This window comes from Phocoena phocoena, chromosome 11 (assembly GCF_963924675.1).
Source record: "Phocoena phocoena chromosome 11, mPhoPho1.1, whole genome shotgun sequence".
In the NCBI taxonomy this organism is placed as follows: domain Eukaryota; kingdom Metazoa; phylum Chordata; class Mammalia; order Artiodactyla; family Phocoenidae; genus Phocoena; species Phocoena phocoena.
The window spans coordinates 20,644,802-20,670,154 of NC_089229.1; the positions used below are offsets into that span (position 1 = coordinate 20,644,802).

The window sequence follows — 25,353 nt, forward strand, 5'->3', positions numbered from 1 at the left end:
GAGCTTCCAGACCATACAACGCAGTAATGAAGTGGCCAGGTCTTCCCCTCCCAAGGACGTGTTAAATGGTAGAATATTAGAGATACTGGGAAAGTATAATTGCTTCGTATATTATAAAGTTTATTAACTCAGCAAACTTTTATTTGGTACTTTGCATGAATTGGACACCATGCAAGGCTTATCAATGGTAGCAGCCATTGCCCTCAAAATCCAACTCAGAAGTCACCTTCCTCAGCAAGTCTCGCCACCCCTCCAACTGCACTTCTGCCACCCAAAGAGTTCAGTACTCTCTCCTCTCTCTCTATTAAAACTTCTTTTCCCAAGAAGATGAATTCTTAGGTGTTGCTCAAATCATTCGGAGATAAAACTGGCCTGGAGAAAGGGTGGCCCAAGCATGGGGTTTGGCTTGGGAATAGAACTGGCAATGTGAGTTTGGGGTAAAGGAGAAAAAGGCCAGAGAATGTGAAGACAAACTGTAAATCACACGGACCGATTTCTTGGAGGAGGACTTTCCTCTCATTTCTACTTCTCTTGTATTCTGTTATAGAATACTGTTCTCAGAAAAAAAGTAATTTGGCTTGGTGGAGGAGAGATAAATGCTGTGTGGGTAAATGAGAAAGCTGCAGCATTTATCTTACATCTTCTCTAGGGTTTTCTGAAAACATTTTATGGCATCAAAGAGGAAGAGGGGAAAACTAAGAGTTACATCAAATGCAGTTCCTTTTATTTTATCCTCCTCTGCTTTTTCACCTTATTTGAGACAGACCACTAGACTTTAATACCTATAAAGATGGCATAAAGAAGTAGACAACAAATAAAAAAGCCCATTTTTGACTCACAGTTTCAGATAACTGAAAGCTGATGAGCATGACCGTGCTTGACAAGACAATTCTGGGCTAAAAGCGCATGTCCCTCCTCCATTAAATGGTTTTCCGCTTCCTTCTGTTTCTGATAGCACCCCATTACATTTTGGGAGCTCATGTAACAGTTCTCTATAATAAGCACCACAGGTGAACTTCACAATTTTGTTTTCCTCTTCTTTACATCTAGGTTGTACGTGGATCCTGGAGATTCTACAGTGGGAACAAATATATAGAGCATGTGCTTCCAGGCACTATTCTAAGCTCCAGATATGGTAACTCATTCCACGCTTATAATAAGCCGGGAGGTCAGTACTGTATAGCCCCACGTTACAGGTGAAGAACCAGAGAGGTTAAGTGATACACCCAAGTCACTCAGTAAGGATCAGAGCCAGGATCTGAACTCAGGCAGTCTGGCTCCAGAGGCTGTCATCTTATCCACGCCACTCACTTGCCTCCCTGGGGCAGAAACTTCTGACTCCTGGACGTTAGTTCTCCTGGGGATCAGCCCAAGAGTTGCTCTGCTGGGAATGCTCTCCTTGTTTCTACTTATCCTTAGAGCCTCAGCTCAGGTCACATCTCCCTCCGGGGGTCTTCCCTGACTCCCCCACACACACCCTGAAGAGTAATGTGGTGCTACGAAAAGAGAAGGGAGCAGAAAAACCATCTCATGAAGGAGAGAGATGAAACTTTAGCTTCAGCATCACGCCCACGTTCCCTTAAGACTTTGAAGTGAGACAGACCTCAGTCTGAACCCCAGCCTTGCCACTTACTGTGTGGTGTTGGGACCGTCCCTCAACTCCCCTGGGTCTTGGTTTCCTCATCTGTGAAATGGGATAGCACTGTAATCCTTTTCATAGGGTTTCTGCAGAATTCGGTGAGGTGAGGGACACTGCTGAGCCCGAGTCTGGCATTCAATCAGCTCGCAGAGTTAGCTATCACCATTGCTGTTGTTTCTATGACATCATATAGAACTTGTCTGCCTACATGACTGTCTTCTCTGTAAGAGCTTCTTCAGAGCAGGGACCGACCATGTGCGTCTCTATTTCCAGTACTGGTACGGGGTTTGGCATATGATAAGCCCTTAAAGTTGGCTCAAGTGAGAACAAATGAGATCTTCTGGAGAACCCCAGCTAACGTGGGGGCCTATGAGACTAACTGTCATCTCATTATACCTTGGCCTCTATTTCTGCTTCCTGGAAACCTTTCTACCCACTCCATCTTTCCAGCTACCATATGAACTATTCTCTCCACGTTACTTGTCTAAGGATCTTCTTGTAGGGTGTGGAGCAATCTCATTTTCTCTGTCACTCCTTCAAACTGGAGGGCTAAGAGAAAGAACAGTGATGACTTCCTACATCACGGTTCTCGAGCTTTTCTTCGCCACTTACAAAACAACCCTCTTCAAATGAAATCACACACAAACACCATGTAAGTGGAGCTGTTTGGGGAAATGTAAGACTTGGTACTCAGTCTCTGAGGTATGAGGGTTCCACCCAGGCTTAGAAACTCAGCTCTGCTTTCACACATAGCTGCTGGGCAGCAAACAAGTACAAATTGTATGAGGGCATCTTGACCAGGTCTATCAAAATTATTCAAATAGCCTCATCACATCTCCTCTGATCTAGCAATTCCTCTCTGGAAATTTATTCTACAAGTATGCTCACCCATGTGCAAAGTGACAGACGTACAAGAATGTTCACTGTGGCATGGGTTATAACAGCAAACCTCTGGAAATGACCTAAATAATTCATCAGCAGAGGAGGGGATAAACAAATAATGGTACAACTCTACAATGGAACACTGCAGCTGTAAAGAGATTAAGGATGCTCAGTGTAGATATAAAAAATCTCCAAGATACTACAGCGCAAAAATAAGGTTCAAAACAGCCATACAGCTATTTGTGTCCAAGAGGAAAACATATACATGTAAAGGAGTACATAGATATATGCGTTGACATGTATGTCTGCCGGTGCATGCTTAGAATGACTATGGAAGGATATATAAACATCTGGAAAGACTGGTTGCCCTATGGGAAGAACTAGGTGACTGGGAAGGTAGGAAGAAAACTTCACTGTACACACTTAAGACGTTTTTATCATAAGTAAGTACTACCTATAAAAAAAAAACCCTGAAATATTAGAAAAAAGAAAATTTTAAGGGAAAATGCAATTTCTGTTCTAGGTTGTTCTTACTTTCACCCTCAGTGGTGAGGAAGGGAATAAACTGCTGAATTGGTGGAGGATCAACTATATGATTAAGGCTCTAAACATCTATCTCCTTATCCTACCCCTTGGAGGAATTCTGTAACATGACCAAAGTCGTACAACCAGCAGGTGTTGAGAAAGGGTTAAAAAACCAAATGCCGGGCTTCTCCAGTGGCACAGTGGTTGAGAATCCGCCTGCCGAAGCAGGGGACACGGGTTCGTGCCCCGGTCCGGGAAGATCCCACATGCCGCGGAGCAACTAAGCCTGTGCGCCACAACTACTGAGCCTGCGCTTTCGAGCCCACGAGCCACAGCTACTGAGCCCGCATGCCACAACTACTGAAGCCCGCGCACCTAGAGCCCGTGCTCCGCAACAAGAGAAGCCACCGCAATGAGAAGCCTGCGCACCACAACAAACAGTAGCCCCCACTCACCGCAACTAGAGAAAGCCCACCTGCAGCAACAAAGACCCAACACAGCCAAAAATAAATAAATAAATAATAATAATAATTAAAAAAAACCCAAATGCCTTGCTCCAAATCTTCCCATTCTTTTGTAAAAGGAACTGCTGGAAGGTCTGCCTGTGTGCATGTGTGTGAAGGGGGCTTTCTGAATGCTTCCATCTTGCCCTATGAGGAAGGCCCTGCTCACTAAGTAATGGACAGACCTGAGCCTGAAGCTCCCGCTGACCCCCTCCAGGACCTCTACCCTCCTGCCTTCCCTGGAGGAGGACAGCTCTTGGTTTTTACTTGGGAAGGCTCCGACCTCCTTTACTCGAGGAGGGATGAAATAGAAAAGGAAAATGCTGTGAAACTGAGGTTCAACTCCAGACCTCCTGGGGCTGTGGTTATTTGCTCTTTACTGATATGTTCTCCTGTGGTCAGCTGTCCACGGCAGTGTGGTAGAGTATCACAATATGCTGCTTGTTTATCAGTCAAGCATTCTGTTTGCTCTGTGCAAAGCACTGTGTGTTGAGGGTGTTATACATGGAGGTGGGTGGAGGGTGGGAAGGGACGTGGATGTTAGGTATGCATGTATTTTAATTAGGGGACTGCAAACGTGGAAAGAACCCAGCTCCTTTCTTATATATTCCTATTTGATAAAATGAGAAACACGCCAACATTCAAGGGTGTGAACTGGGGAAAGGTGCTTGTTAGAGCCGGGTATAAACTCAGCTTACGAAGCGTGCCACTTGTAAAGCAGATAACAACTCATTTCTTTTTCCTGAACTTTCCTCTTAGGCCACAGCTATGAGGATAAGACTACACTGTCTTCACAATTACTTTAGTTTGAATTGGCTAGAGGCCAGTACTGTTGGATAAAAATTTCTAAGATAATGGAAATGTTCTATATCTGTGCTATCCAATATGGTAGCCACTGGTCATATGTATCTATTAAGCATCTGAACTGTGGCTCGTGTAACTGAGAAAGTGAATTTTTACTTTAATTTAAACTGATTAAAATTTAAACAAGCCACACGTGGCTGGGAGCTAACTGATACTGACAGTGCAGATAAACAAGTGCCTGGACTGTGGACGACACTTTGAGTAAGCAGGCCGAGCCTAACGATGGGGTCCTTATCTTGCATCCCCCTTTGACTACAGAAACTGGAGCAGGAAACTGGGCGAGGGATGAGCGTGCCCTCCAGGTCCATGTACAGGTTGCCTGAAGACCTGAATTCAAGTCCTGTTCTTCTCCTTTAGCTGTGTGGTTTGGGGGAGGTCACTGAGTCTCTCTGAGACACAGTAATCTGTCAGGAAAATAAGGGTCATAATGCCTTAACTGCCCAAGGACAGGGTTAGGCAGTCACAAAGAGAGACGATAAATTACTGAGATAGATCACTAAACCTAGTTGGTAGGCAGTTGGATATAGTGTCCAGTCGTCTATTTGAGATCACATTTGTAGTTTAAGAGACAACTCAAACCGAACACGTCCCAGACAGAACTTTTGATCTGCACCTTTGTAAAAGAAAAACCTGCTTTCTCCCTGGTCTTTTCCATCTTAAAAAATGGCACTACTATGCACCCAAGTTCTCAAGTCACAAACTTGAAATTATCTTTGATCCTCTGTCTCTCATATCTGATATCCAATCAAGTTCTTTGGGTTCCTCTTCCCAAATGTTACCCTGAATCTGATCCTTTCTCACACTTCTTGCTTCAACGCTGTTTCCAGGACTACCGCAGTAGCCGCCTGACTATTCTAATTTCACTCTTTCTCCCTTTAGTTCATCCTCTATGAATCTATGAGGCAATGATCTTTCAAAACATAAATAAAATCTTATCCCTCTTCTGCTTAAAGCTCTTCAATGACATCCCACCGATTTTTGAATAAAGCCCAAACACCTTTCCATGGTCTAAATGCTCATACATGGTCTGGTTCTTGCTTACACCAATGACTTCATCTCCTTTCTTTTTCCCCTTGGTCGCTGTAAACCGGCAACCTTGCCCTTTTTTCTGTCCTTGGAAAAAGAATCCAGCTTGTTATTGCCTAGGGCTTTTGCCCATGCTGTTCCTAGATTTTTGCATCACTTTTTGGTCTCAACTTAAATGTCACGTCCTTACCATCCTAGCTAGGACTGTCACTCTCCTGCTTCACCAGTTACTCCCTCTCTGTTCTGTTACCTTGTTTTATTTTCTTCTTAAGTTTTATTTTGAATTTTTTTTTAATTGGGGCAGGGGTGGGGAGAGCTGTATCTACATGTTCACTGTCTGCCCCCCTTCTCCTGCAGAATGCAGGCAGGGCTTGGACTGCCTTGTTCCTTATTCTAGGGCCCGAGTGAAAAATCAGACCATGTGTTTTCCATACCTAGAGACCCACTGAACGTTGCAGAGATTGTCAGATTATATCACAGATACATTTTTCTCTAACTTAAAGATTCTGAAAATCAGTTTTATTTTATAATTATGCTTTCTTCGTATATGTTACTACTTTGGGGGAAATAAAGGGAATGAAGAGGCTTTTAAAAATTTGGCTTAATACCTACCTTATGACATTTCTGAAATTGATAAAATAAACAAGTATCCTCCAAGATATGAAAATCTCCATGTTTTAAAACTTCAAGTGGAAACTTTCTCAAGAAGCATTTAACTACCTATATAGATGGTGCTGTATACGTATTTTAGATTCTTAGCCACATTATTGACTTCTATAAATTTTAAAATCTAAGGCATATGGCAAAGAAAGAAACAGATTATTAATCAAGGCATGTTTCTTGGCCCTAGAGTACAGGGGCTTGAAGCACGTGCCCCACTGGATTTCAGAACTGCTCTGCTTCTGTTGCTCTCCATTTTGAACGGAAGCATCTATTGTAATTACCTGAGCCCATCCTATACCTGAAGAGCTGCTTCCAAGGATTCTCATCCCCAATTGAACCTGATGGTGGAACAAAAGATCCTGGACTTTGAGCCTAATGTCATATTGGGATGAGAACTTTGGGGATCCTGAAATGGAAATAAGCATATTTTCTCTGTGGGAGAAATGTGAATAAAATACATGCCAGACGGGAGACTGTGGTGGAATGCAAAAAACGGTCACAATTCCTCCCATTCCTATATACACACCCCGTTGTGATGTGAATTTCTTGCTTCTTCCATCAAGAGATAGAGTCTATCTCTTCACCTCTTGAATCTGAGTATGTCTTATGACTGGCTTTCATCAACAGAATGTGGAAGAAGTGATTTTTGTTGAGTTCTGAGCTGAGGCCCAAGCTCTGAGCACCCACTCCCGTCCACTTGGAACACTGGCCCAAGACTGTCAACATACGGAAGCCTGAGCTAGCCTCTCTGAAGATAAATGACCATGTAGAGAGAGAAGCCCAGCTACAAGCTGGCACCACCCACCAGACATGTAAGGGAGAGAATTTCAGACTGTCCAGCCTGGCTGAGCAAAGAGACGACTGCAACCACGTGTTGACTCCAGCTGAAACCAGTGGAAGAACCGACCAGCTGATTCCAGCACAAACTGCTTAAACAAAAGAACCATGAGCAAATAAAACGTGTGCTGTTTTAAGCCAGTAACTTTTACTGTTACATAGCAGTAGATGACCAACAGACCAGTCTCTCGTGATGGTTGAAACTGTACCATTTCATAATACAAAAAGAACAGTGAAGGTTAATGCCTTAAAGATAAATATTTCAGGAAACTTTCTTCATTAGACTTTTAAATAGAGACCTCCCTTTTCTTTTTTAACAAAGAGAAGCAAAGGTGATACTGTTAACTGTCACTTAAATTACGTCCTCAAATTAGTGAAAATCTAAGTAGGAACAAAGCAACCAATTAATTTTTTTAAGACCTATTTTGGTAGTTTTGGGGGCTTTAGGCAACTGCAGTGCAATAATTTTTTCATTTGGCTGTACCACACAGCTTGTGGAATTTTAGTTCCCCGAACAGGGATTGAACCTGGGCCCTTGGCAGTGAGATCACGGAGTCCTAACTACTGGACCACCAGGGAATTCCCCTAACTTCTTACGTATACTTGTTATGAGGAAAAGGATGAGATGATTATCGAACTAAATATATAATATTCAGAGTCCACTGACTGGTAAAAATTTTCAGGCCTCTTTTTAGGCGATAAGCTACTGGAATGTGAGGCATTTTTATTCCAATGGTCATTTTTAATTGTACTTCACAATCTCACCTTTTCTATTTGAATGTTAAATACAAATTAAGAAATACTTGCTCTTGAGACTTTCAGGTAAGGATGGAAAGTTAAACACCTGTATTCAATTTTTCTCTCTCTCAAAACCCCATGAAAATAATAGCAATGTGTGTGTATTTGTGTTTAAATAAACGTGTAACACTCAAGGGACAGGGATAGCAGAAGAAAATAGCAAGAAAATGTTGGAATGAGAAAAGTAGACCGACAAGTGGTAACAGAGTTAGGAGACCAGAAAAAGCTGAATACTAAATCAGCTCTGGGGAGAACCAAGACAAATTATATTTATGCTACAAAATCTCATAAAATCGTAGAACTGGGGCACCAGTGACCTCTAGAAGTGGGCTGAAGGGGATGCTAAAATAAGTACTGGCTGAAAGCTGTTTAGGAAGAAGTCAGATCCCCAGATCCTCACTTGTACTCTAACAGAGTACTGGAGTTTTGTTTGTTTGTTTGTTTGTTTTGATAGGGTAATATAGTCTCCGAACTGAGACATCAGGCATGGTTAGGAGTAGGGGTACCATAGTGAACTCTGGAGGATCAAGTGAATATTTGCATCCTGGAAACTGAGACTCCCAGCTATCTTCATCCATTTAGGCTCTATAACACTGGCAGCCAGGCCTTGACTTTTCAGGCAGAAGACTGGCAGAGACCTCTCTGGGGAATCCGACCAGCCTAAGATGAAAAATCTAAAGTGACATCAGAGACTCCAAAATAAAACTACCCAGCCACAAAGCCCACAGTTGACAGGCCCCACCTTATACTCTAAACTTCTTCTCAAGTTTTGCATTTCCTGTTCTTAAATATGGACAGCCAGCCAAAGATTACTACATATCCGAAGAAATCTATTAACATAAAAGATAGAGAAAAATGCAAAGAGACAAAAACAATCAGAAAGAAATACGTTAGAGGAAATTAGGCTATGTAGAGTGATGAAATATTTAAAAAATCATTATGAATAGGCCATATATGACAAGCCCACAACTGACATCACACTCAATGATGAAAAGCTGAAAGTTTTTCTTCTAATATCAGGAACAAGACAAGAGGCCAACTGTTGTAACTTTTATTCACATACTATTGGATGTTCACTAAACATATTGTGATAATCACGTCATGATGTATGTAAGTCAAATCATTATGCTGTACACCTTAACCTTATACAGTGTTGTATGTCAATTACATCTCAATAAAAATGGGAGGAAAAAAGACAACCCCCTCCTTTCCCCTCAAACTCCATAGTATTAGAAGTCCTAGGCAGAGCAATTAGGCAAGAAAAAGAAATAAAACACATTTAAATTGGAAAAGAAGAAGTAAAACTGTCACTATGTGCAGATGACATGATATTATTTATAGAAAACCTTAAATTCTCCACTAAAAAACTGTAAAACTAACAAATGCAGTAAAGTTATAGGATAAAAAATCAACATACAAAAATTTGTTGCATTTCTATACACTAATAATGAACTCTCAGAAAGAGAAATTTTAAAATCTCATTTACAATTGCATCAAAGAGAATAAAATACCTAGAAATATATTTAACCAAGGACGTGAAAGACCTGTACACTGAAAACTGTAAGACATTGATGAAAGAAATTGAAAAAGACACAAATGGAAAGATATTCCATGCTCATAAGCTGGAAAAATTAATATTGTTAAAATGTCCATACTACCTAAAGCAATCTATAGATTCAATGTAGTCCCTCTCAAAATTCCAAAGGCATTTTTCACAGAGATAGAAAAAAAAATCTTAAAATTTGTATGGAATTACAAAAGACCCTGAATAGCCAAAGCAATCTTGAGAAAAAACAAAGCTGGAGGTATCACATGCCTTGATTTCAAACTATATTACAAAGCTGCAGTAATCAAAACAATATGGTACTGGCATAAAAGCGGACACAAAGATCAACGGGACAGAACTGAGAGCCCAGAAATAAACCCACACACATATGGTCAATTAATTTATGGCAAAGGAGCCAACAACATACAATGGGGGAAAGGACAGCCTCTTTCATAAATGGTGTTGGGAAAACTGGAGAGTCACATGCAAAAGTATGAAACTGGACCACTATCTTACACTATACATAAAAATTAACTCAAAATGGATTAAAAACTTGAATGTAAGACCTGAGACCATAAAACTCCTAGAAGAAAATATAAGCAGTAAGCTCCCTGACATTGGTTTTGGTGATGATTTATTTGGATTTGACACCAAAAGCAAAGGCAACAAAAACAAAACTAAACAAGCGGTACTACATCAAACTAAAAAGCTTCTGCACAGAGAAGGAAGCCATCAACAAAATGAAAAGGAAACCTATGAAATGGGAGAAAATATTTGTAAATCATATACCTGATAAGGGGTTAATATCTGAAATATATAAAGAACTCATACAACTCAATAGCAAAAAAAAACAATCTGATATAAAAAAATGGGCAGAGGATCTGAATAGACATTTTTCTAAAGAAGACATACAGATGGCCAACATGAAAAGATGCTCAACATCACTAATCATCAGAGAAAATAAAATCAAAACCACAATGAGATACCATCTCAAACCTATCAGAATGGCTATTATCAAAAAGACAAGAAACAAGTGTTGGTGAGGATGTGGAAAAAAGGGAGTCCTTTTGCACTGCTGGTGGGATTTTAAACTGGTACAGCCACTATTGAAAACAGCACAGACGTTCCTCAAAAAATTAAAAATAGAACTACCATATACCATATGATGCAGCAATTCCACTTCTGGGTATTTATCTGAAGGAAATGAAAATACTAACTTGAAAAGATATATGTGCCCCCATATTTATTACAGTATTATTTATAATAGCCAAGATATGGAAGCAACCTGTGTCCATCAATAAATGAATAATAAAGAAAATGTGGTGTTGTACATATATATAACTCAGACATAAAAAAGAAGGAAATCTTGCCATGTAATGACATGGATGAACACCGAGGGCATTATGCTAAGTGAAGTAAGTCAGAGGAAGATAGACCAATAACCTATGATCTTGCTTATATGTGGAATCTAAAAAAGAAAACAAGCTCCTAGATTCGGAGAACAAATGAACAAACTGGTGGTTACTGAGGGTGGGGGGTGGACAAAGTTGGTGAAGGGGATCAAAGGGTACAAACTTGCACCTATAAAATAAATAAGTTATGGGGAAGTAATGTACAGCATGATGTCTTTAGTTAATAATACTGTATTGCATATTTGAAAGTTGCCAAGGGTAAATCTTAAAAGTTATCACAAGAAAAAAAACTGGTAACTATGTATGGTGACGGATGTTAACTAGACTTATTGTGGTGATCCTTTTGCAGTATATACAAATAATCATTATACTGTACACCTGAAACCACTGTGTTACATGTCAATTATACCTCAATTTAAAAAATCATTATGTTCAGAGAGTTAAGAAGATAATGCAATTGTGAAAAAAGCTCAAAATATGATCTTAAGAAGCTAGAACCTTATGAGAATAAAATAGTCCTTTGAAACTAAAACAAAATGAGAGCAGAAATTAAAGCTCAATAGAAGAATTTGAAAATAAGTTGTAGAAATCTCCCAGGGCAAAAAGGTATACATAACAAATGGAGAGGAAAGATAAGGATGTGAGAGTCTCAGCTCAGGAAGTCCAATATCTGAAAAATAAGAATTCTAGAAGGAGAAGAACAACTCATCCACAAAATTCAAGAATTATTCAAGAAAATTTCTGTGAACTGAAAGATAAGAGCAGTCAAGTTGAAAGGGACCAGTACAATAGATGACCACAGAGCCACATCAAGATACATAACTATGATATTTCAGAACACGGGGGACAAAGAAATGATCATACAAGCTTCCATAGAGGAGAAAACAAGTTACATAGAGGGAATTAGGAACTGGAATGTTTTTAAAGTTCTCAGCGGCAATATTGAGTTTTAGAATCAAAGGATCAAGACTTTAAAAATTCTAAGGGAAAAGGATTTCTATACCTAGTCAAACTATCATTACAAATGAAGTATAACAACTACGTGTATTTGTTTGCTACAGCTGCCATAACAAAGTGCAATGGATTGGGTAGGTTAAACAATAAAAATTTATTTTCTCACAATTCAGAAGGAAGAAACTGCCTCATGGATACATAGAATACTTTTTATGAACCCAAGAGCTCTTATAATAGCAGCTACTTTACTGGTTCAAAGTAAAACAAACCTGGGTTAGAGTCTTGGTTCTGCCAAGTACTAACTATTTGAATTTTTATTAAAAAGTAACTTCTCTAAGCCTCAGTATCCTGATCTTTCAAATGGGTCAACAATAAAACCCACTTCAGAGAGAGGTTTGAAGATCAGGAGGCGTTGCCTGCAGTGTACTCATGTACACACTGTGCTCATAAATGGTAGGTTCATGATATTATTAGCTCTCTTTGACACTGTTTATAAAGATTACTGATCCTCAAAGTTCTAACACGCCCTGATAAATAAGTACCTCCTATTTTGAAGTCAAGTATTAAAAAGTCTTTATTTTAATGAAATATTTTCAGATACACAAAAATGCTGTATTCCTAAAAATACAGCATTAGATTGTATGTTTAAAAACTTTACAGAAATGGTATCATGCTCTACTCATTCTTCTGCAACTTACTTTCCTTGTGCAACCATGTGAGCTTCATTCATGTTGACAAAAGGAGCTCTAGTCCAATCATATTTCCTGCTGCTTAGAAGTCTGTTGTATGAGGACACTACAGTTTGTGGGTTCACTTTCCTGCTGGTGGATATGTAGGCTATTTCTAATGTTTCATTATTATAAACAATGCTGCAAAATGCACATGAGCAAGTGTTTCTCAAAGAAGAACATATCTAAGAGTGGAATTTCTGGTATGTTCATTTGGACAGGTTTTAAGAAAGAAGCAACAGACAAACTTGGGAGTCTCATCCACGTGTCACATCAGGACATGATTAGTGGTGAGGTGTGTCACAATTAATTTGACACTAGTAACAGTTAAAGTGCCTAAACTTGGGAATGGAATATATGGGAGTAAACTGATGTTATTATAAAGGTACCTCAAATCCATTCTAATTATTTTTTAAAACCAATGTACTGTTTAGAGGAACAGTAAAGCACAAAGGAGTGTGTTGCATAAGTAACCATTCCCGTGTGTCATGGTAAAAAAAGGTTGGAGAATCATTGCTTGAATCAAATATTTTTAAAATGTCAGTCACCTAACACGAGAATATGCATTCACTTGGCCTATTGTTAAGAAATTGTAGGCCAAACAGTATCTCTGATGTTGGCTAGGTATACACAGAACCAAGCGAACTAGGGAGATGGACAGTTATCCGGATAATTCTGGAGGAAGAGGAGGTGGCAGGAGGAGCAAAGGATGGAGGGAAGAAGAAGAGAGAGAAAAGTGATATCCTGGAATTAGTAACAATTCAGGCCAATCCTAAAGTATCTCCATCTTTAGTGAGAACGTTCACATATATCGAAATTATCTATTTATATATCAGGTACATATATTATTAACAACAACAAATTTACTGAACATTTATCATATGTACTTAAATACTGTGTTGCTACTTTTTACAATATTACATGGGTATTATTATTATTCCCAATTTATGAGTAAAGGAATTGAAGCTCAGAATCATACCGCTTGTGAGTTGCAGAGCTGGGATTGGGGTCCAGGACCCCAAAACTCCAGAGCCTCTGTGGGCTCAACCGTTAACCCTTAAGGATAAAAACTGTGATTCATTCATCTTTGTACAGCCCTACACAGTGCCTGTCAGAGAAATGGTTCTTGACGCTGACTGAATTGAAATGGATATTCAGAATGGAAACATGAAAGCACTGCAATATTTAAATTTATTAGAGATCACTTTTCTTTTTTTTTTTTTGGTATGCGGGCCTCTCACTGTTGTGGCCTCTCCCGCTGCGGAGCACAGGCTCCAGACACGCAGGCTCAGCGGCCATGGCTCACGGGCCCAGCCGCTCCGAGGCACGTAGGATCCTCCCGGACCGGGGCACGAACCCGCGTCCCCTGCATCGGCAGGCGGACTCTCAACCACTGTGCCACCAGGGAAGCCCCAGTGGACCGGGGCACGAACCCGCGTCCCCTGCATCGGCAGGCGGACTCTCAACCACTGTGCCACCAGGGAAGCCCCAGAGATCACTTTTATCTGCCACTCAAGGGAGCCAGAATGAAGAGGAAATCATTTTTTAAAAAAATCTGTACACCAAGTTTGGAAACATAAGTGATTTCCTAATTAATCCTCAGACCAGAAAAATCCAATTTAGGATAACCCAGGCCTTAGCTTTCTACTAATTAGGGTGCTGTCATTCAGTCAATAGTAAGGTTTCTCCTGAATTACCTAAGTAATTGTCACTGTGTAAATTAATCATTCAGTGACTCATCCATGGCTATTGTCTTAGTCTGGTCTTGGTCATGGGTCTTGTTTTTATATTCCCTTACTGGAGCTGAGTAGGTCCGAGTGCTGACCAAAGGGACAAATCTGTCTACTTTCCTGCAGTTTATTTTGGTTGTTGTGATCAGCAAAGACCTAGAAATTACGTCAAGCATCTACAAAATTTGGAATTTGGTAAAAATCTACCTTCCTTAATCCCTTTTTTTTTCTTTTTTGACCATTTTTCCCCCCTCTACCATCTTAGTGGCAACCTCTATCTATTCCTGCTACAGCAACAGTACCCCCCTCTAGCGCTCTTCCTTCCTCCCCTTGTTTTTAACTCTCTAGAAAAGATCTGATAAACTTATTCATAATGGGATATAAAGGAAAAATAACATTAAAAATTTCACTTTTCCGGGCTTCCCTGGTGGCGCAGCGGTTGAGAGTCTGCCTGCCGATGCAGGGGACGCGGGTTCATGCCCCGGTCCGGGAAGATCCTGCGCGCCGCGGAGCGGCTGGGCCTGTGAGCCATGGCCGCTGAGCCTGCGCGTCCGGAGCCTGTGCTCCGCAACGGGAGAGGCCACAACAGTGAGAGGCCAGCACCGCAAAAAAAAAATTTCACTTTTCCCAGGGACATTTTTTATTTTAAATGTGGATGACTTTAGCCAAAGGATTAAAGTTCATACTGTAAAATTCCAGGGATTAGGGAGTGTACTGCTTACTAAGTTATCTCTTAGCTTCCCTCTTTTATATTCTGTATGTGCTGGAGCAGGGTCCCTGCCAATGACAATTCTACTTCGCATCTGGCTCTCTGATATGTTCTGCCAGTAGGGGGCACTGGAAGGGGAAAAAAATGGAGGCAAGGGGACTCGGTCTTTCCTGTTTGCCTGTTCTCCTTGTCGATGTCACCCCAGCAGTGATTCTTCAACCTCATCGTGGCAAATGGTTCCAGTTTTCATCTTTTAAAAAATACCCCAAACTAGACTCACTGCATTGTCCCATACCCCAGAGGTACTAGCCAGGGCAACATCTCCTCAGAAGTATAGGGCTCAGCTCCAGGGCGCCTCCTCTGAGCTTCTAAAGGTTCCGAAAACCTCACCCTCTTCCTTCTGTTCCTCTGGCCCTTGGAGCAGTAGCTGCTTCACTTCCTGAAGTTATTTTCTGTGTGGCCTCAGTGCTCCCTGGGTGATATGTTAGTTCTCTGATATCTACCTAATCAATGCCCCGCCTTAACCTCTGTTAAAATAACTGCTGAGTTTCAGTTTTCCTGAATGGAGCCTAAGTGATACAGGACGGTAGACAAAGAAACAGGTCAGGGGAAGAGGCTGACTCCTTCTCTTAGAAATCACATACCACATAAGCAGACATCTACCTGTCCTGTTTGTTAATCTGAAAGAAATACCACCATGGTATACTAGGCATAAAATCGATAAACAACAAGGATGTACCACTGGATAGCACTGGGAATTACAGCCATCATCTTGGAATAACTTTTAATGAAGTATAATCTGCAAAATACTGGATCACTATTCTGCACACATGAAATATAATACTGTACATCAACTATACTTCAATTTAAAAAAAAGAGAAAAAAAAAAGATGGTCTATGAAGTTGAATTCTGAAAACTTCCAATCCCATGTCTGATTTCTGTCCCACAGAGTTTCTCTCTCTTCTGCCCGAATCTTTGCTAACTTTCATGGAAACTTCCTCTCCTGAAAAACTAAAAGGTTTCTAAAACAAAACAAAAACAAAACAAAACAGCATAAGACATCATCTGAGCCCTGAAAGAGCTCACAGACTACTGTGTTATATAAATGGGATGGGACAAAAAAAAATACTAACGTGGGTTATTCCTAGGTAAATTGCATTATTATTATTATTCCTAGGTAAATTGCATTATTATTATTATTCCTAGGTAAATTGCATTATTATTATTATTCCTAGGTAAATTGCATTATTATTATTATTCCTAGGTAAATTGCATTATTTTTCCTAATTGGAAAAAAAGGTTGCTCTTTGTGAGGATTATATATCCCTACCCATTATCAAGGGCCTACAGCCCCCTTCCCTGGGGAGAAGTATAATTCCTCTCCCTATTACCACGCTTGGCTGTGAGACTTGTTTGGCAGATGAAATATGCGCAGAAATTTTAAGCGCCACCGTGTGGCTCGACAATTACTTTTTTTTTCTGCCATGAGAATGCATGCCTTACCTACCAAGTGAAGCTAAGTCAGAAAGAGCAAGACAAATTCCATACGATATCACTTATACGTGGAATCTAAAACATGACACAAATGAACCTATCTACAAAACAGAAACAGACTCACAAACATGGAGAACAGACTTGTGGTTGCCAAGTGGGGGGGGAGGGATGGGCTGGGAGTTTGGGATTAGTAGATGCAAACTATTATATATATATTGTAGAATGGATAAACAACAAAGTCCTACTATATGGTATGGATAACTATATTCAATATCCTGAGAAAAACCATAATGGAAGAGAATATAAAAAAGAATGTATATGTATGTATAACTGAGTCACTTTGCTGTACAGCAGAAATTAACATAACATTGTAAATCAAATCTACTTCAATTAAAAAGAGAGTCTCTGAGAGAATGCGTGCCTTAGGCACAGGTCGCTTCTTCAGGCAAGATCTCATAAGAAAGGAGACCTGTGAAGAAGAGCCTCAGTTGGCCCACAGCTAATGTGTTAGGTGAGCAAGAAATAAGCCAGACACTGAGATTTGAAGGTTGTTTGTTACTGCAGCAGAATGTAGCATAATCTGACTGGCACAGTCTCTAACCCAACAAAGACAATCCTGTAATTTACGGTCTAATTTACCCTCTCCTGAAAAGGATGGATTTTTTTTTTCCCCCCGGTGGAGAAGCTATGTCAGTCCTCAGAAGAAAGTGATGGGAGAGAGCAGTGAGGCTTGTGAGGAGGAGAGGAACAATTAAGGAAGAGGAAAGAAAAACTGTGCAGGCTGGGGTGAAGGAGGAATGGGTTTGTCGGGGGAGAAAAAGGGCAACACCTGAGTACAGGATGGTATGAAGGAAGGAGAAGGAGTAGTAGTTTCTGAGGACCACGTACTTGGCTTCTCTTCGTGTCCTCTGAGAAACTCAAGTAAAGGCTGGAGCTGCCTTCTAATTACTTTTGGCTGCTGCATTGAGCTTTGTGCCACACACAGACATGGATGGAAACAAATAATTGTATATAATCAGTGCCATCATCACAACATTTACAAAGGCTAATGGGCCCAGAATTCTAATGCCATCTGCATGAGACATAAGAGGTCTTGTAAAGACAGCGGTATCTGGACTAGCTCCTGGGGGAAGAAAAGGCTTTCACCGGGCAATGAGCAGAATGAGAGCCCACCTCAGGAAGAGGGAGCATCGGTCACGAGGCATTCGGGTAACCCCCGCCGCCATGTCGTAGGATCATCCAGCCTGTCCAGCCCGGCAGGCTAGGTGGGAGGGGAGAAGCTGGGGAAGCTGCTTTAGGTGCCATGCGAAGGAGTTTGAACTTGATCTCAAAGGACGTAGGGAATCTTTGAAAGCTCTTGAGCAAGGAAGCAATGCTGCCACGTGGGGCAGTGCATGGAATTCCCTGCCGAGGGTGCCTGGTTAAGGAGCTGAGGAAAGGGAGGAATCCGGCCCAGGCTCTGCTAGCCAATCTGTGGGCTGTGGATTCCAGAGGAAGGGAATTGTTCAAATTGCTGTATGGGCTGGTGACCAGAGCCTGGCCAATGACCTGTGACATGAGTGTGGTGAGCAGACTGGGGAGTGGGGAGAGACAGAGGGAGCGAGGAGACTTATAACTGTTCACCCAAGAGGTGGTGGCCAGTTCAACCAAGGCAGTGGCAGTGAGGTCAGAAAGGAGGAACTAGGACCAAAAGGATTTGGTGGTGATGGCGGACGGTGAGGAAGGTGATCATCGTGCAGTGGTGATAGCATTAAGTCAGGAGTGGGAAACACAAAACTGATGGTGTGGGTGCTGTGAGTAAAGTGGGAAATGAGAAGAATGGGGCGTACCCCCAAGGATAAAGACACTTCTAAGACATGGTCCTGAATCAGCCGTCATTTGAATAAAGCACTCTTCCCAAAGGCCACAGGTTTAACTTCGATCCCCTCCTTAGTGCCACTCTTAGAGGTAAGAAGTACCTTGCCCAGGCCCAGGACCTCACAGGGCTCAGACGTGGGCCTCCCCCAGCTGCCTGCTCCTCATGAGGTGAGCTGTCGGCAAGGCCAAGGGCATGTGCCCACCGGAGCCCGCCCCCAAAGCGCCAAGCCCACTTCCAGGTCTTTTTTATTTTATTTTTTTTGCGGTACGCGGACCTCTCACGTGTGTTAAATGAATAAGTTGATAAACGTTAAAGAACTACTTACAGATGGATAAATGGCAATAAAAGAGTTCTAAGGGATTATCCAAAGTTGGTCCCACAAATACTAAGAGAGCACAGCTAACTAACCACTGGATCTCCAGACACCCAAAGGTACACTTTTCCCACATGACTAGGCGCCCCCTTCGTGCCTTAAAACTGGAGTCACTAAGTTATGTGCTACCTGAAAGGAGCCACATCATCAAGAAGCACAAATCTCAGGCTGTGCAGCTTGTTTCACTTTCATCTCAGTTTAAAACTTTCCAGGAAAGATCTGTTTCCCTGACTCTATGGATCAACACCGGCAACCTGCACATTGAGGAGACTAACGCAGAATACGTGTGTGTTATACAACAAGCGCTCCGAGACGGCTGTAAGTCATGGGGGCGCTAAAAGAACATTAATCCTACTGAAATCAACCTCAGTCTCTCTCTGCCTAAAGGACTCTCTCAAGATTTCAGATCAATGAAAACAACACAAAACCTCCAAATGCTGAAAAGAAAATACAGTAAAAGGCACACGCTAGAAAAATCAGTATCTTTAGATAGCTGGGCTGAGAGGGTTTAGAAAACAAATATGCACATGTTACTAATAAATAAACGTGAAACGGTAATACAGCCTGGCTCGGTCCAGGGCTGCTATAACAAACTACCATAGACTGGGTGGCTTATAAACAACTGAAATTTATCTCCAGAGGCTGGAAATCTGAGATCAGGATGCTAGCGTGACCAAGTTCCAGTGAGGGCCCACCTTGCCGCTTGTAGACTTCTCACTGTATCCCCACCTGGTGGAAAGATGGTGAGCTGGATCTCTGAAGGGCACAAATCCCCTTCACTGGGGCATCATGACCTCATCACCTCCCAAAGGTCCCACCTCCTAACAGCATCGCCTTGGGGATTAGATTTCAACGTGTATATTTTGGGGGACACAAACATTCAGTCCATATCTGGAACATTGAGTAGAATTTAGTTTAAAAGTAATGCTAAAAAAAAAAAAAAAGTAATGCTATTCCAGTTCGGGTCAGATAGTTACCATTGCAAAAATCACTGTTCGTACCTCAAACCTTCCCTTTATACACCAACTGCAAGTCTTTAGAGATTCTCCCAAGGATTCTCACTGTACTCCTGGTTCATAGTAGTAGTAATACTAACTACTATTAGTATTAATACTAACTACTGTTAGTATTAATAATAAAAATAATAATAGCTATCAATTACTGAGTGCTTTACCATGGGCCAGGTACCAGGCTAAGTATTTTACATGTCATTTCATTTAATGTCTCCAAATCCTACTGCCCAAACCCTCCAGCCCTTCCTTTCTTCCTTCTTTCCCCCATCAAAACTTACCTGTTCTAGAACCTTGGGGCTTTACAGATTGGCACATTCACATAGCTGAGCTATAGGCAGGATAACAGTCCCCTAAGATGTCCACATCCTAATTCCTAGAACATGTGATCATGTTAAGCTACGTAGCAAAAGGGAATTAAGGTTGCTAATCAGCTGCCTTTAAAACAGGGAGATTAGGGGGCTTCCCTGGCGGCGCAGTGGTTGAGAGTCCGCCTGCCGATGCAGGGGACACGGGTTCGTGCCCCGGTCCGGGAAGATCCCACATGCCGCGGAGAGGCTGGGCCCGTGAACCATGGCCGCTGAGCCTGCGCTTCCGGAGCCTGCGCTCCGCAACGGGAGTGGCCACAACAGTGAGAGGCCAGCACCGCAAAAACAAAACAAAACAGAGAGATTAGCCTGGATTATCCAGGTGGGACCAGTGTAATTACAAGGGCCCTTAAAGATGGAAGAGAAAGGCAGAAGCGTCAGAGAAGGAGATGTAAGGACGGAGGCAAGGAGTGAAATAATGTGATGTGAGAAGGACTGTTGCTGGCTTTGAAGATCAAAGACGGGGCCATGAGGCCAAGGAATGCAGCAGTCTCTAGAAGCTGTTAAAGGCAAAGGAAACAGATTCTCCCCTAGAGCCTCTAGAAAAGAATGCAGCCCTTCCACATCTTGATTTTAGCCCAGTGAGACCCATGTTGGACTTCTAACCTATAGAACCGTAAAACAATTTGTGCTGTTTTAAGCCGTGGAATTTATGTAATAGTTTACAGCAGCCGCAAATACATAATACATAATGTTAAGAGGATAAGACTGGAGCCAGAATATGGGACCTGAGAATCCAAGCCCTGCCACTTACCAACTGTGTAACCTTGGGCAAGTTACTTCACTTCTCTGTGCCTCCGTTTCCTCCTCTATAAAAATGGGGATAATGGCTATACCTTATTCACAGGGCTAAAGAATTTGTAACTGTGAAGTACTTGGAACTTAGTAAGCACCATATAAATATGAGATGTCATTATTCCTTCAGTAAACTCCCTACTGTTGTGTTGAATTGCCTTCTCGGAAATTGAGTTTGAGAGGGGTCTCCTGAACTATAATTCTTCAATAAAATGACTGTCCCTAATGCTGACAACCTTGGGCCCCTCAGGTGGCTAGTGCAGGAGAGTCCTCTGTGGGATCAAATTTCAGGTGCCCATACAATCAAGGCTGGTAAACAGCCTGTGGGCCCCACTCTGGCAATACCACATAAAACGACCAAACGGCATCCTGCATTGGCTTATAAACATGCCTACCCATAGGTTTGCTTTTATTGCTTCTCAAGCATGAATATATGTTCAAACGGAATGTGAGGCTATTTGCTTTTTAATAAGTTCTCAACTTTAATTTTTGTAGAGTGTAGTTCAAACAACAGAGATTTACAGTGAGGTTAGTTTAGGGTAGACTGTAGCCTTCTGCTGAAGACGTGCCTAAACTCCTACAGAAGGTTATGGCCGTGAGCAATTAATTCTCCAGAACCACACTGAGGGGCCTGCCAGAAACAGTCCCTGGAGAAGCCCTAGCAGGAGTTTACTCTAGGACGTTGCTGAGGACACTTCACTCAGAGCCCTCCTTCCCTGCGCAAGAACTTTATTTCTTGCAAATGCTAGGAAAATGCTAGGAAATGCACTACTTCTCTGAGGGATTGCTAAGCAGATTTCTCCCTCTGCTCTGCCCACTAGGCTTAGGGCCCAATTTATTGGCTTATTTGTCAACCATTACAGATATATAGGCCATCAAGGTCTGCAAATCTGAGCCTATTTTTTTTCCCCAAACTTGAATGCCTACTCTAAAAGATATTTTCCTTGGCTTGAATATTTACTTATATTTTACCATTTTCTTTTCTTTCTCTCTTTACCCCACCTCAAATGCTTCAACAATAAACTCCAAAGGCGATCCAACATTTTTATATTTATAGGCTCGCGCTAGTGTAAAACTGAAAAACTCTATGTACTTTGGCCCCGTTCATGTGGCCCATGCCTGAGGTGGCAGCACTGTGGAGAAAACACACTTCTCTCCCGTTCACTGGTCTGCCATTGACTGGAGTGACCTTGGGCAAGCCACTTAGTCTCTCTGACCTTCATCATACTGCCTGTACCCTCAGAGTTGTAATGCGTCTACATTATAATTCTGGAACACACAGTTGTTTTTTAACAGTGGGCGCTTGTCACCCTTATCTTGCAATGGCTACCGCTACTACTGGAAGACTGCCGTTTGGCTGACCACTCTTGTCCACACCTCACTGCCATGGTCTGCTGGCCTATTCGGTTGACAGGAAGGTTCAAGTGATTATGTAATCAAAGGGGGATTACATCTAAGTGTCCATCAACAGTTGAGTGGATAAAGATGTGACATATATACAATGGAATATTACTCAGCCATAAAAATAAATGAAATTGAGTTATTTGTAGTGAGGTGGATGGACCTAGAGTCTGTCATAGAGAGTGAAGTCAGAAAGAGAAAAACAAATACCGTATACTAACACATATATATGGAATCTAAAAAAAAACCAAAAAAACCCGGTTCTGACGAACCTAGGGGCAGGACAGGAATAAAGACGCAGACGTAGAGAATGGACTTGAGGACACGGGGAGGGGGAAGGGTAAGCTGGGACCAAGTGAGAGAGTGGCATGGACATATATACACTACCAAACGTAAAATATATAGCTAGTGGGAAGCAGTCGTATAGCACAGGGAGATCAGTTTGGTGCTTTGTGACCACCTAGAGGGGTGGGACAGGGCGGGTGGGAGGGAGGGAGACGCAAGAGGGAAGAGACATGGGGATATATGTATATTTATAGCTGATTCACTATGTTATACAGCAGCAACTAACACAACACTGCAAAGCAATTATACTCCAATAAAGATGTTAAAAAAAAGGCGGGGGGGGGGGGTGAGTTACAGAGAAACTTCTACCCCTCATCCCCTTCAGCAACTTTCTCCTGTCCTTACCAGCCCTTGCTGGCCCAGCACCCAGATTTCCATGGTTAGTGCTTTCTTGGGCACCAAGAGATGTGCCATTCTGTTACTCCCTAGACTTTTACATGATCTCCTAGCTCAATGTCTAGAGGGGGAAAAAAGGCATGTAAGCCAATTTCATGTCAAGTGGTCTTTTTATACTGTCCTTTTCATATATGCACATGACACATGAAATTAAAATGTCTGAGGCATTGGGGTCAGGCATTAGTCCTGACATCAGAATTTAACGGAGAGGAAAAACGATCATTCAGCAGAATTGAGACAAAAAGTAAATCAGCAAGCCAGGGGTAGTTTCAAGCTGAACACGGAGACCACCACTGACTCTTGATGTTTTATGTTTATGTTTTATGACATACTATTTATGTTTTTCAACCCTTCCTCTGGGCGTCCTGGCTTTAGGAGATGAGCGAACTTGACTCCAGAGCCCAGGCTCTGTCCTCCAGGGGTGGCAAGAATGCCAACTCTGCTGCTTCCTCTCCTTTTCTTTTGGTCCTACGCTCGAGCCCCGGGTGCCGCCGGCCGCCAGGCACACGGTTCCTGCACTCAGTGGCTCAGTCTAGCAGGGGGAGAAAGGCAAGTGAGGAAATTCCATTCCTAGTATATGTATATGTATAACTGAATCACTATGCTGTACACGTGAAACTAACACAACACTGTAAATCAACTAGACTCCAAAAAAGTTTTACGTCAGCACTAGTGACCTCCAGGGCTGGATAAGTCTTTGTTGTGGGGCTGCCGAGTACTGAAGGATGTCAAGCAGCATCCCTGCCCTTAGATACCAGTAGCACTCCTTAGATACCATACCACCCCTTAGATACCAGTAGCAGCCCTCACCCTAGGTTGGGATCACCAAAAATGTTTCCAGACGTTGCCAAATCACTCCCCTGATTGAGACCCACTGGTTTATAACTTAACGTTGGTCACCTCCAGCTAAAATGGAAGCTCCAGGAGGGCGGGAATCTCGACCTATTTATTCACTGTTGATTCCCAAGCCCCCAGAACAACAACAGGCGTGGAGCATGTGAATGAAGGAATATTGATATAAACACATGCACGCACAACAAACAAACATTTCAGATTCTTCCATTAGGAAGTGATCAGTATTTCATCTCACCTCACTTTTTATGGATTTTCATCAAAATAAAATAATGGTAATGATAGAAATTTTCAATTGCAGGAAGGAACATTTTTCTCTGTACCTTACACAAATACTTTTCTGAAAGGCATTTTAGAATTGATCTATTTCTTGAAAGAATACACCGTATATGTATATTATAAAAAAGGACATGACTCTTTTTCGCACATTTCCTTTTCTCTGTCTCCCAGCAGAAAAAACTTTATTATGAATATCGACCTTAGAAAATAATTGCCTCAAGGGTATTACTGCTGATGCCATTTTAAGAATGAAGGGCAGTGCTACTGAAGAAGGCCAACACTCACAGGTAAGGAGGAGAAGAGGAAGAAATTAATTCCTGAATGGACTTGTCCGTTGCAGCCATCGGCTTCAACCAGAGCTTAATTTATCTCAGAGAGTGGGTGGGCCTGCCTGAAGGGTGTCACGTGATAAAAGACAGTAGAGAGACAGTTCTCAAGGAGGGAGGGGGTGGGATCTTGTATTCACCCTACCAACCACCACAAGGGAAAACGTGCCACTGTCTGGAGACATTTTTGATTTTCACAACTAAGGGGAGAGGCAGGAAGTTGCTATTAGCATCTGATGGATAGAAGCCATGGATACTATGAACCACCCTGCAATGCACAGGACAGGCCCCCACGGAAGAGTTATTCAGCCCAAAATGTCAAAGTGCCGAGGCTGAGACATCCCGCAGCAGAGCACGATGTTGAACAGTGTGGGACCCGGTGCCTCTCTGTCTGAATCTGAATTCCTGATCCATCACTGTCTAGTTATTCAGCAAACCTATTTCCCTTTTCCTCCTGGGCACACAGGTATTTATGTTAGCATCCCTCGAGTTAGGGGTCGCTACCTGATGAGCTCTGGCCCATGAAATGTGGGCAAAAGTGCTGTACCCCACTTCTAAAACTGGCCCATAAAACTTCCTACAAAATCACTCATCTCTCTTTTCCCCCCCCTTCGGTAAACCAGATGGAAGGGATTTAGGGGATGGCAGAGTCACCAGACAGAAGTAGCCTGGGTACCCGAATGTCTGTACGGAGAAGGGACAATGCGCCTCCCTCCATGTGGTGACCCGCACTAGACCACAATGTGAACAACAGACAGACTTCTACAGAGTTAAACCACTGATACTTGGGGGTTGTTCAGGCAGGTGGACTAGTCTAGCTGTGTAACCTACTGCAGGTTCCTTAACCTCTTTGTGCCTTGATTTCTTCCTCTGTTGAATGGTGATAATAATACCTCCTCTCCCATCAGGTTGCTGTGAGGATTAAAGTCTTTAAAATAGCATCTGGCATCTAATAAAGTTTTCCCATCTGTAGGACCACCTTCGGTGACACCATATAAAGTGACCGACGGCACTATACGTTGATTTATATAAAGATGTG

The 25,353-nt window shown here is 42.1% G+C and overlaps 1 protein-coding gene across 1 annotated transcript in view; it reads right to left on the bottom strand.

Moving 5' to 3' along the window:
• ANO4 (anoctamin 4) overlaps nt 1-25,353 on the bottom strand; it is a 354,975-nt gene that overhangs the window by 114,493 nt on the left and 215,129 nt on the right. The window lies entirely within an intron of this gene.